This window comes from Herpailurus yagouaroundi, unplaced genomic scaffold (assembly GCF_014898765.1).
Source record: "Herpailurus yagouaroundi ecotype Mexico unplaced genomic scaffold, PumYag 195, whole genome shotgun sequence".
NCBI classification, from domain to species: Eukaryota; Metazoa; Chordata; class Mammalia; order Carnivora; family Felidae; genus Herpailurus; species Herpailurus yagouaroundi.
The window spans coordinates 11,657,514-11,669,446 of record NW_024412426.1 but is presented as its reverse complement, the minus strand read 5'-3'; the positions used below and the strand labels follow the sequence as shown (position 1 = coordinate 11,669,446).

The 11,933-nt window shown below is 39.1% G+C and overlaps 1 protein-coding gene and 1 non-coding gene across 3 annotated transcripts in view; one reads left to right on the top strand and one right to left on the bottom strand.

Annotated features, from left to right (window-relative positions):
* Positions 1-11,933, top strand: part of NIBAN1 (niban apoptosis regulator 1) — a 156,607-nt gene that overhangs the window by 39,048 nt on the left and 105,626 nt on the right. The window lies entirely within an intron of this gene.
* TRNAM-CAU (transfer RNA methionine (anticodon CAU)) lies at positions 4,154-4,226 on the bottom strand. The gene has a single exon. It is a non-coding gene; the product is annotated as a tRNA-Met (tRNA).

The following is an 11,933-nucleotide window of genomic DNA, read 5'->3' as shown; positions in this document are numbered from 1 at the left end:
GAAGGAAGGAAGGAAGGAAGGAAGGAAGGAAGGAAGGAAGGAAGGAAGGAAGGAAAGAAGGAAGGAATCATAGTTGTTTTGATATCATACAGATGTAACTGGAGAATTTTGGAGACATCCTGATCTTCTTATTCTCCATTACCTGTCACAGACAACCCCCCCACTAAAAAATTCTAACTCCAAAATGTCTTGTCTTCTTGTCTTGTCCTCTTCCATGTCAGTGTCTGACTTCAAGCCTTTGTGAGCTTTTGCCAGGATCGTTACAGGTTGTAACGGAGTTCCCTAACTTTTGTTTTTGTGTGTACCCCAAACCATTCTTGACACGTTTGTGTAAATCAGAGCATGTCACTTCCCTGTTAGAAGTTCACCAAAGGCTCCCTGTTAACCTTATAACTGACTCCTGCCCACCTCTCTAGCCCCACCTCATGACCTTCTTTCCAGTTACCTTGAGCTTTTAGCTTTTGCCCGGACCGACTTGACAAACTTTTACGTGCCTGTCAAGTTTCAGTCCAAGCCTTACCTCTCTGTCAAGCTTCCCCAATTCCTTCAGGCTGGCTCAGATGCTCCTCACCACACTGCAGGAGCTTAGTAAATGTTATACTACTTAGTTCTCCCAATAGCTGTTTAAAGTGGGTAGTCTGTGTCCCTTGTTACAGGTAGGAAAAGTAAGGCCCAAGGAGCTTAAGTGATTTGCCTAAGGTCACACAGTAAGACACTAAGTGGCAAGTTGGGATTTGAACCCCATTCTTTGTGTTTCAAGAGCCTGAGCTCTCTCTGCTACACCTCCCTCTATTGATGTAGCTTCCCCTGACTCTGGTGTCGACTTTGTTATGGCATTCATCACAGGTACGTCTGCACTTACTGGGAACATCAGCCCACCTTTCCTCTATCTCCAAGGATTAATGCAGTGTCTGACTCATGACAGGCAGTTAAGAAATATTTCTTGAGATAATGAGTGAACCAAACAGTATCCAAACAATATACAAACTCTAACTGTCTGGGAGCAAATAATCTCACTTGATCTTTTCAGTGTGGTGGTATAGAGAAGCTGAAGAAGGTGAGACCTAGTGATGGTGACTTTTTGAAGAAGGGCTTTTGGAGGACCTCCAGAACCATCTTAGGAAGGAGCTTTAAATCTGCTGCTGAAAGAAGTCAGGAATGAAGACCTACATGATTTTATTAGATTTTTGAATGTTTGTACTGCCTAACATTTATTGCTTCCTTAGGTCAACTTACAATTATTCCTTGGGGTACCTGCGTGGCTCAGTCACTTAAGCGTCCAACTCTTGATTTCAGCTCAGGTCATGATCTTACGGTTCATGAGTTCAAGCTCTGCATCGGGCTCTCTGCTGTCGGCGCAGAGCCTGCTTTGATTCCTCTGTCTCCCTCTCTCTCTGCCCCTCCACCTTCCCCCAAAATGTTTTTTTAAACATTAGAGAAAATTTTAAACCCAGTCCTTATAAAGAAATGTCCCTATGCAAGTAACAAAGGGGCACAGGAGGAATAGGAATCGGATGGAGAAGAGTCTCAGTGTGGCTTCCTGTGAGTTTCTTTATTTGAAAATATTTTTGCGTTAACAGTTTACATTAACAGAAAATATTTTTATATTAAGGGTGGACTTTTGTTAACATGACTTGGGAGACTGAAGAATATCCCTAATCCCTGAAACCTGTAAAATGTTCACTTATTTAGAATAAGGGTCTTTGCAAATGTGATTAAGTTAAGGTTCTTGAGAGGAGGTGATTAAATGCAATCACACGTGTCCTTATAAGAGAGAGGCAGAGGGAGATCACACACCTACACACACACACGCGCGCATGCGCGCACACTCACACACAAACAAGAAGTGTGGCCTTGATGACACCTTGATTTCATCTCAGTGACACGAATTTTAGAGTTCTGGCCTCTGTGATGGTGGGAGAATACGTTTCTATTATTGGAAGCAAATAATATGTTTCTATTATTTTTAAGTTTTTGGTAGTCTGTTACGGCAACCGCAGGAAACTAGTACATAGTGAGAGACAGCAGTCTGGGAATATGATAAATATGAGACCCCACAAACAGAGAGCTCCCTGGGGTGGCTCTTCATCCCACTTACTCCGGAGAGCATTCTACTTTCACTTTCCAGGGGATCAAAAATAGAGAGTGTCTGCCTCTAGAACTGTACTCCCCAAATCTGTGAGCACTCCAGTGATTTTTCTCTCCCATGATCCACTGCTCCCAGTGTCTGTCACGGCTCAGGCAGTGCATATATCCATTCCTTTTGCGTGCATATGGCTTTCACTGCCTGGTGACGGAATCTTGGGAGCACAGCTATATTTGGATGAGGCCAGTTATAATTGGGCAAGCTCACGTTATTGAATTAGCTTAGCCTAAGTGTAACCTTTAAATAGATTCAACTCCCCTGTTTTTGTGTCTATCACAAGAGTAGGTTTGATTAGGAAATAGCTGTGATTCCTTCCAACTCTGAAATCCTGTCTCTCTGGTTAGTCTGTGTTTGCTTTCAACTGTGAGCCTGTAGCCTTTCTCCCTGTGTAGCTTCTTCTCCTTCAAGACGAGAGCTGAGCTCTCTCTCAGCTACATAAGTTCCTAGAGAAGGAGGAATGTTTTTCTTTCTGGATCCCAGGTCCCAGTCAAAGCTTAAAAAACAACCTTAGCTCTTGACTAATTTGGAATCCTTGGATTCGGACTTTGCAATTTACCTACCTAGGCTTTCTTTGGTCCTAGGTACTTACATCTCACCCAGCATTTGTGAACAGAGCATGATCAGACCAGTCTGAATTCTTGCAAACTTCTCTTCTCTTTTTCATATGTTTTTTCTTTTAATACATTACCAGCTTGTTGCTTACTTTAGGCCTCAGTCGCAATCAGGTCAACATAGATTGTTTACCCTTTCATGGGCCAGTGAGTTCTCAATGTCCCCACTTCTCACAATGTCGAGGAGGAGGCTGCTCTTAGACCCTCATCTCTGCATCATTATGAACCACCATTGGCTGGCGTTCACCAGAATACTTGGAACACATTTTTTTTGTAAACAAGTTTCGAGCACTTGCTCTAAGCCAGATATTTCATATAGTTGGTGTTCAAACTATACATTAGAATAAGTTTCGATTCTTATTAAAACAGGAATAAATAAAAATGAAAAATAGAAAATAAAGAATAGAGAATAAATAAAAATAAAATATTGTCATTAAGAAGGCAAAATGGGGGCGCCTGGGTGGCTCAGTTGGTTGAGCGTCCAACTTCGGCTCAGATCATGATCTCACGATTCGTGGGTTCGAGCCCCGCATCAGGCTCTGTGCTGACAGCTCAGAGCCTGGAGCCTGCTTCGGTTTTTGTGTCTCCCTCTCTCTCTGCCCCTCCCCCACTCACGCTCTGTCTCCCTCTGTCTCAAAATAAATAAACATTAAAAAAAAAGGCAAAATGATCACACAAACAATAGAATCACATAAATGCTGTTGAAATGTTGATGTAAAGAGCCCTGGATACAAAAACCAATAGACCTTGATTCTGATGCTGAACAGGACACTTGCCATGAATGTGAATTTATGAGCATTAGTTTTCTTATGTGCCTGGTGGGTCTATGGAGACTCTACTTGGTGAAGCTCTTGTATGGGTTACGTAATGTAAATGTATGCAAATGTGCCCAATATTATCTCTGGTATATAGTGGGAGATTAGTACAAGATTCTTTAGTTGAAATAATACAAGAGAAGAAGATTTACAGGAAAGAGAGATCACAGGTATTTGAGGGGATCTAATGGGGCTTTGCAGAAGATATATTTAAGATAGGTCAGACTGGTGATTCCTCAGGGCAGGAACCTTCCAAATTACTTTTTTTATCCTTAGTATTGTGTACATAGACTGTGTTTAATATCCATTGAATTAATGGACTTCGAAGGATTATTAGGATTCTGAAGGGTTGAAATGGACTTGGAGAAAGGGCATTCTAGGTAGAGGGACATGGGAAGGTACTGGTCATGGTGGCAGAACAATAGTCTAGTTTGATGGGAATGTAGGGAAGTAGTAGAAGTAAGAGTAAAATGTAAGCTGGGAATATTTCATGGGTATTGGAAGGGTTTTCAGTGTTAAACTTGGCAGTTTGTATTTAATTCAGTCTAGTTACTTTTTTCTTTTTTTTTAAGTAGGCTTCATGCCCAATGTGGGGCTCAAACTCACAACCCTGAGATCATGAGTCACATGCTCTACCAACTGAACCAGCCAGGCATTTCCAGTCTAGTTACTTTTTAAAATTCCCCTGTGTAGGGGCACGTGGGTGACTCAGTTAAGTGTCTGACCTGATTTTGACTCAGGAAATGATCTCACGATTCAGTTCATGAGATCAAGCCCTGCATTGGACTCTGCCCTGATAGTCTGGAGCCTGCTTGGGATTCTCTCTCCCTCTCTCTTTGCCCCTGCCCCACTCTTTCTGTCTCTCAAAATAAAATAAAATAAAATAAAATAAAATAAAATAAAACAAACAAACAAATAAATAAAATTCCTCTATGTCCAAACAAATTTTGGACAGCATTTTTGTCATGTTTTCTGGGTTATTGAGAGTTTTCCATTGTAATTGCCATCTGATGTGTTTCTACTTTTGTTGGAAGGGTTTGGGCAGTCCTTGGTATGTATAAAGAGATGCCTTTTCTATATGCTAGAGAAAACAGATATAAAGAGACTGGTGCTAAGAAGGAATAGAGAGGCAGATAAGTTTTTCTTTGATTATGCTCAGACTCTTTCTTAAATCCTATACCAAACATTAATAGCTTTCAAGACTCTTGAAAGACAAATCATAAAATTCAAGTCAAAGAAGCCAAATATTCAAGAGGAAAGAATTCATGATTTTTGGATGAAAGTGGTGATCTGTAGCCACCAATAAAGTAGTCAAGTGTATTTGAACCTATGATTTTCCATATGCTGGATTATTTGAAGGAATAATGCAAAACAGTTTTAGGGTTTTGAAGCAGTGTTGTCCATATTTCATTTTATAATTAGGTATTGTATTTCAAATATTAGTATTCCTGAGAGAGGTGATACTAAGAGGCAGAATCACCTGGGAAGTGTATTGAGCTATCTGGAGAGAAGGGTGCTGAAGACAAACTTGACTGTGGTATTTCACTGACTTGCATATGACCTCAATTATAAGGTCATATGTACCATTAAGAAAAAAAGTGCTGCCAACGATGTTTAACAATCATCCTGCATTACACCTGAATTGACCAACCTGGCTTATCATTGCTTTGACGTTTCTTGCATCTCTTCCGAGGTATCTGGCCCTTTTGCCTGCTTTCACTTGTACTGCTTGGCATGTGGTAGACAGTACTTTTCATGGATCTTTCTAACAAAATGCAACTCAACCTCCCCTATCTCTTGTTTAGATCCCATACAACCATTAACTGTTGCTTTGCAATCAAAGAGGGAATTGTGGTTATTTTTCCAAAGTTAAATATTTATTCCATTAATGTTAAATTTATCCTGCAACCCCATTTGCCTGCCTTTCTATTTACACAATAATTTTTGTTTTGATGTTGAATCAGCATAATCTTTTAAAGACATATAAAAATGGCAATGAAATCCAACACTAGCTATAAAACAAAGCCCAGTTAAGGTGACTGCAAAATGAATGGCTGTGACCAAGTTCGTGCTCGTGGAACCAGGTCATAATAGCAACTTCATGGCAGACAATTGTAAGACCCCATTGATTATAAGACACACTCCCAATGTAGAATTGTTAAAATGTGGAGAAAATGTGCATTTGAGGAGCAAGGAAGCACATTTACATCAAAACGTGGCCAGAGACCCTCTTACCTCTTGCTGAAGTATTGCATCTATCACTAAAGACTAAATTAGTTGAGTCACATCCCCTTATGGTTCTGTTTTGCTGATGTGCATTAACATATGTCCTAAAACCATCGTGTACATTTGGTGACCACATTCCTCTTACCAAACAGCTTTGCCACGAGGGAGGCTGAAGCCCTGAGCATCCATACCCTTAAACTTTGTTTCCCAAGTTGGTACCTGTATATTTATGTGTAGAGGCATCATACGCCTAATTTGCCCTTGCTCCCTTCCACCCATAATATGCATCAGTTAGGAGTTTATTCAATGGATGGTTTTGTGTTTTTCTTGTCTGATTGACTTCTTGCTGGTCCTCATTTAGTAGAGCATATCTTTCCGTGTACATACAGGAAAACCTGTGTTGAAATCACATAACTTAACCCCACTGAGTCAGTTTCATTCGTATCACTTTGAGCACGCTCATTTCAGGCATCCAGATACTGCAGAGTATATCCCCACAAACAGAGATGTGGGAAACCTGCCAAGAGAAATCAAACTGTCAGTTGTTTTATCGTCCAGGAGGAAGGTTGATAGATACATCTATATTTTGGCAGCCTTGACTCTAAATTGAATGCAACTCAAACTTTCCTCTCAGTAGTCTGTCTAGAACTTCATCTCTGAAGACTCTTATTTCATTGCGGATCATTTGAAACATGGATATATTTGATTTTTACCCTACCCCTTTTCCTCCAGCCACTTACTGGTTAAAAAACAAAAACACAAACACTGAGCAGGACATTGTGAAAGAGGATAAAGAAAGGCCCAGAAAACTGGATAGTCCTGAAAAGTCTGCAGGAGACGAAGTGTAAGAGAGATAGAGCTGTGGCTTTGGTCACTGAGCATGAAAGTGGACAACTTCAGCGGGACCTGGGTGTACGGATCCTGTGGATGTTCCCTGGACTTCTCTTGGGGTTGGAAGAGTTCTTGATTCCTGTTTTTTAAATATTACTCCTATTGCTATCTCTGGAGGTTTGCTTCTGCTCTCATCTGCGGGGTGTGGTCTCACAGCTAGTTAGAAGATGAAAAGTGATGGTGTTTTAAACACCAAACACAATGATCAGTACAAGTGAGACAAATCTTCCTATTGGCATCTCGTGATAATCTAATCTAGCAGGTATACTCTTTAACACTTTTGACTAAGCATTCATGGAACTGACATATATTTTGTTTGTTTGTTAAATGTTTTTTTGTTGGGGCGCCTGGGTGGCGCAGTCGGTTAAGTGTCCGACTTCAGCCAGGTCACGATCTCGCGGTCCGTGAGTTCGAGCCCCGCGTCAGGCTCTGGGCTGATGGCTCAGAGCCTGGAGCCTGTTTCCGATTCTGTGTCTCCCTCTCTCTCTGCCCCTCCCCCGTTCGTGCTCTGTCTCTCTCTGTCCCAAAAATAAATAAACGTTGAAAAAAAAATGTTTTTTTATTTTTGAGAAAGAGAGAGAGAGCAGGGGAGGGGCAGAGAGAGACAGAGACAGAGGATCTGAAGTGGGCTCTGTGCTCTGACAGCAGAGAGCCTTATGTGGGGCTTGAATTCACAAACCTCGAGATCATGACCTTAGCCGAAGTCAGATGCTTAACCGACTGAGCTACCCAGGCACCCCTGTTAGTTTGTTTTTAAAGTTTGTTTGTTTGTTTGTTTAGAGAATGAGTGGGGGAAGGGCAGAGAGAAAGGGAGAGAGAGAATCTCAAAAAGGCTCCACACTGTCAATGCAGAGTGCAGTGTGGGGCTCGAACTCATGAGAGATCATGACCTGAGCTGAAATCAAGAGTAAGATGCTCAACCAACTGAGCCACCCAGGTGCCCAGAAACATTTTAAATATTATGATTTTAGGGTAGTTGAATACTTAAAAGGGAATAAAAGTAATTATTTGTTAGATAGCCTGACTTTTTTTTAATTGGGTTTTTGGAATGCTAAAAATATTTTGTATTTTATATCATGATCAAGTGTAGTGGTACAATTATAAACATTTGTCAAAACTCATTGAATTGTACTCTTGAAATTAGTGAATTTTATTGCGTGCAAATTATGCTTTAATAACACTGATTAAAAGAGTAAAGTATTTTGGGATTTAGAAAGGACTCACTAGAATTCCAAGGAGGGGACTTTCTATAGACAACCCATGACACCAAGGTATAGTTGGGAGCAGAAATTACATTACACCGAACTGTTAAGGAAATGATTTTGTGTCATTGTATTTTACATGCTTATTATACTTCCCAGTATGTGTGAGATCTTTCCACAGTGACAGTTACTTGTACGTGTGCAGGTGGAGTGGGACAGCAGCGAGGGCCTGGGGAAAATAAGGGAGTGAAGAAGGTAATCAGTGAGGATGGAGAGTGGGGGGGCCTGTTCCTTTTTCTACTTTGACCTGCATCAATTCATTTATTACAATTGTGTGCACATAATAAACATGTAATATATTTTGACAGAATCATGTGTTAAAATTGTAATATAGAAGCAAAAAAAATGAGAAAAATAATTAAGCCAAACTTGGTATTTTTATGTAATTACTGGTTCTTTAAAATTGGGACTACGTGTTTAAAATAACCCAAGCACAGAATTATAGTTGAGCTAAATCAATTGCTTATTTCAACTGTCTGAATGTTCTCAAAAATGATGGCAGAATTGATGCTTTTCCAGGGATTACTATTGATTACTACTACTCTTAAAATGATTGGATTGATTATGCCATGCTCTGGCAGTTAATGGGACACCTATTTGCCTTGATTTTTAAATACTAGTTTAATAATGCAGAATGGTTTTATATGTGTAGTTGTGTACTTTCTACCCAGGGTTTCTAACCTTTACTAAGCAGGTTATTATTTGTCTGTACTGTTTCTCTGGAGAAAGTTTCTCTATTACCCATTTAAAAATACAGTATGTCTACAAAGCATAGCCCTTTATAAAAATAGAAGGGAAAAATTTCATCCATGGGCCTATTATTCAATGGTAACCACTGTTATTGGTTTAATATAGGTCCTTCCAGTCTTTTTTTCTCTGCCCATCTGGTTTTGTTTCTTTAACTTCTTTGTGATCTCTCTATAAAAGTCTATGTTCACTTTTCTGTTGGTGTTGCTTACTTTTATGATGTGCATTTTTACATGCTATGTTAGTTTCCTTTCACAAATACATTTTAATGTTTGCATTCAACTTAAAACATGCCATACTTTATTTCTAAGATCAGGAAATACATTACTTTTTTATGGAAGAAAATTTTTACTTGCTTCAACTTTTATATAACTTTAAAGTAGCAGATAAACTACCAAGTTTTATAACAATTCAGATATCTAAGGTCAAAGTACTGAATTTTTTAAAATCCCAGATGGTTATATAATCAAAAGAAAGATATTCTTATTTTACATTTAAATTGTTTCCCTTTAGGGGCGCCTGGGTGGCTCAGTCAGTTGGGCATCTGACTTCGGCTCAGGTCATGATCTCATAGTTTGTGAGTTCAAGCCCCGTGTCGGGCTCAGTGCTAACAGCTCAGGGCCTGGAGCCTGCTTGGGATTCTGTGTCTCCCTCTCTCTCTGCCCTTCCCCCACTCACACTCTATTTCAAACCTGAAAATTAAGAAAAAAATAAAAAATAAATAAAATGTTTCCTTTATATTTTTAATGATTTAATGATTTACAAATATTTTGAGGGGAAATACAACTTCTTTCTTTTTGTTCTCTCTTGATTATCTTCTCAGTCTCTTTAAATAGCCATAAACGACTAATTGGTTGAGTTATGCATCTTTGTGATAATCTAGTCATGGGCTGAGTTTCTTTCTTAAGATAAAGCCCTTGATTTTCCATTTTTACCCATCTTGTGGGTTTCCTACTCTTCAATCCCCTCTTGTTGACAGCTCAAAACCACTTCCTCTTTCAAGTTTGCCTCATTTCCTGTCCATTCATTTTCCTGGCTTTGGTTGGCAGGTCTTATTTATTTAAAACCATAATATATATATATATATATATATATATATATATATATATATATGTGTGTGTGTGTGTGTGTGTATATGTATATATATATATATATATGAAAATAACTATATATGGTATATATAAGATATATGTGATATATATATGTGTATATATTCTTTTCTTTCTTTCTAGTCCTGCATAACTGAGACAAAACTTTTCATTTTTCCTTCCTTAGGGAATTTCCTTCCAACTGGAGATTATTTTTGAGTATGTGTGGTTTCAAAAATTGTTTTTTGGTTATTGTTTAATGTTTGTTTTATTTATTTGTTTATCTAAAGATTATTAAAGAACCTGTGACTCATAGAAGGCATTGTGTATTCAGATATATTTTATGCTCATTACCTAGGATGTTTACAGAATGTCTTCCACCCCCCCCAGGAAGTTCAAAGGCAGCTGCTTTGTACACCTCACCTGCTGCCATTACCCAAATATAGACAAGTCCAAGCACCACAGACACCCTGCACAGAAAACAGGAAAACAGATGACAAAATATCTCACTAATTTTCTTCTTAATGGTCTTTCTTTTAAAATTATTTCCAGCATAAATTTGAAACTTTTGTTTTTCTAATAGGTAGCAAATTTCCAATATTCACACTGTTTAAACTCAATTCTTTCCCCCTTCATGCTGAGTTGGATTAAATCAACCAATTATTTTTGTGACGTGTAAGCATGGTCTTAATCTATATGTTTACCTTACAACTTTCTTTGTAAATGTATAGTTTTGATGATTTGCTCCCATTGGAACAGTAAAGTTCAGATTGGATTTAGAGAAAAGGAATAAAGTGTTCCTGCTGTGAGCCCCAGGCTGCTGTGGGGTTAGTTTGATCATCAACAGATGAGGACAGTCCAATTTGTACTAGGTATCTATTATCTATTTGTAGGATTTCTTTCTTTCTTTCTTTCTTTCTTTCTTTCTTTCTTTCTTTCTTTCAGTAGCTTTCATGCTCAACATGGGCTTGAACTCACAACCCTGAGATCAAGAGTTGCATGCTCTACTGACTGAGCCAGCCAGGTGCCCCTGTACCAGATATCTAAACGCTTAAGATTACCTATTTATTTAATTTTTTTTGCAATTTGTCTCATACTTAATCAGTATATAGCTAAATATATTGCTTTCTGACAAATTATTATTTATTGAAAGCCTATCTGGTCCCCTGATGAGGGGAAAATAAACTCATAGTATGAAAGAAACAGTTTTGGAATAGAGTTTTCTAAAGAATTATAAAGGTACTTACAGGTTTAAATGTTGGTATAAATGTTCTATTTGTTTGGCAAACTAATTTCCCATCTGCTTTCCCCTTAGTCCTGGGAAGAGACTAAGAACAGGTGGTAGAGATTGAGAAGATGGGCAGGGAAAATGCATCCAGTATAGAACTAATATTGCTAATATTGCAGTGTCAATCTAACAGATGTTTATCAAGGCATACTATGTGCCTGGTACTGACCTTTCTAGGCTCTTAGGAGTGGGGACAAGAAATGCACTTTCAATGAGCTATGGAGTTATTTAGCAATAGACAGTAGGAAATCTGTGACAGAATGTAGCAGAGGTTGGGATGGCAGACACGCATGTGAGAATCATTGGGGTGTATATAGCCTGTGCAGTGGGATTGTGTTTCCAGAAAGAGTGGCTGATTAAGAAGCATATAGGAGGTGAGGAATCTGGAATACTGTTCAAGAGGTTTGATGGTGAAGGGAAAAAAAGAGCGCAATTGCCTGAGAGGTAGGTGAGTACTTTCTTTTTCTTCAGAACTTGACCACATTTTGGGGCTTGAAGTAAAACCCAGTGAAAAGGAAGATAATGACAATCCAAGAAAAGGTGCATCATTGATGGGGTAAGCGTTTGGAGGAAGTGGATTGGGATGTCTTCCTTTTGAGACAGGCTGGAAAAAGGAAAAGTATAGTGGACAAGGGATGAACTTGAGAATGGATAGGAGAGAATTAAGATGTATCTTTATTTTCTGGAAAGAAGAAGTCTTCTGGGAGTAAAGGGAGAGCGGGGAAGGGAGCCTGAGGATACTGATGAAGGTGCAGTAGTTGCTTTGGAGAGTGGACAAGGCAGTCACCGAGCATGAGAAAAGGCTTGCTAAATAGTGCTGAGTCCAGCCCAGTCTGGAGCTCATTTGTTTGTAGTGGAG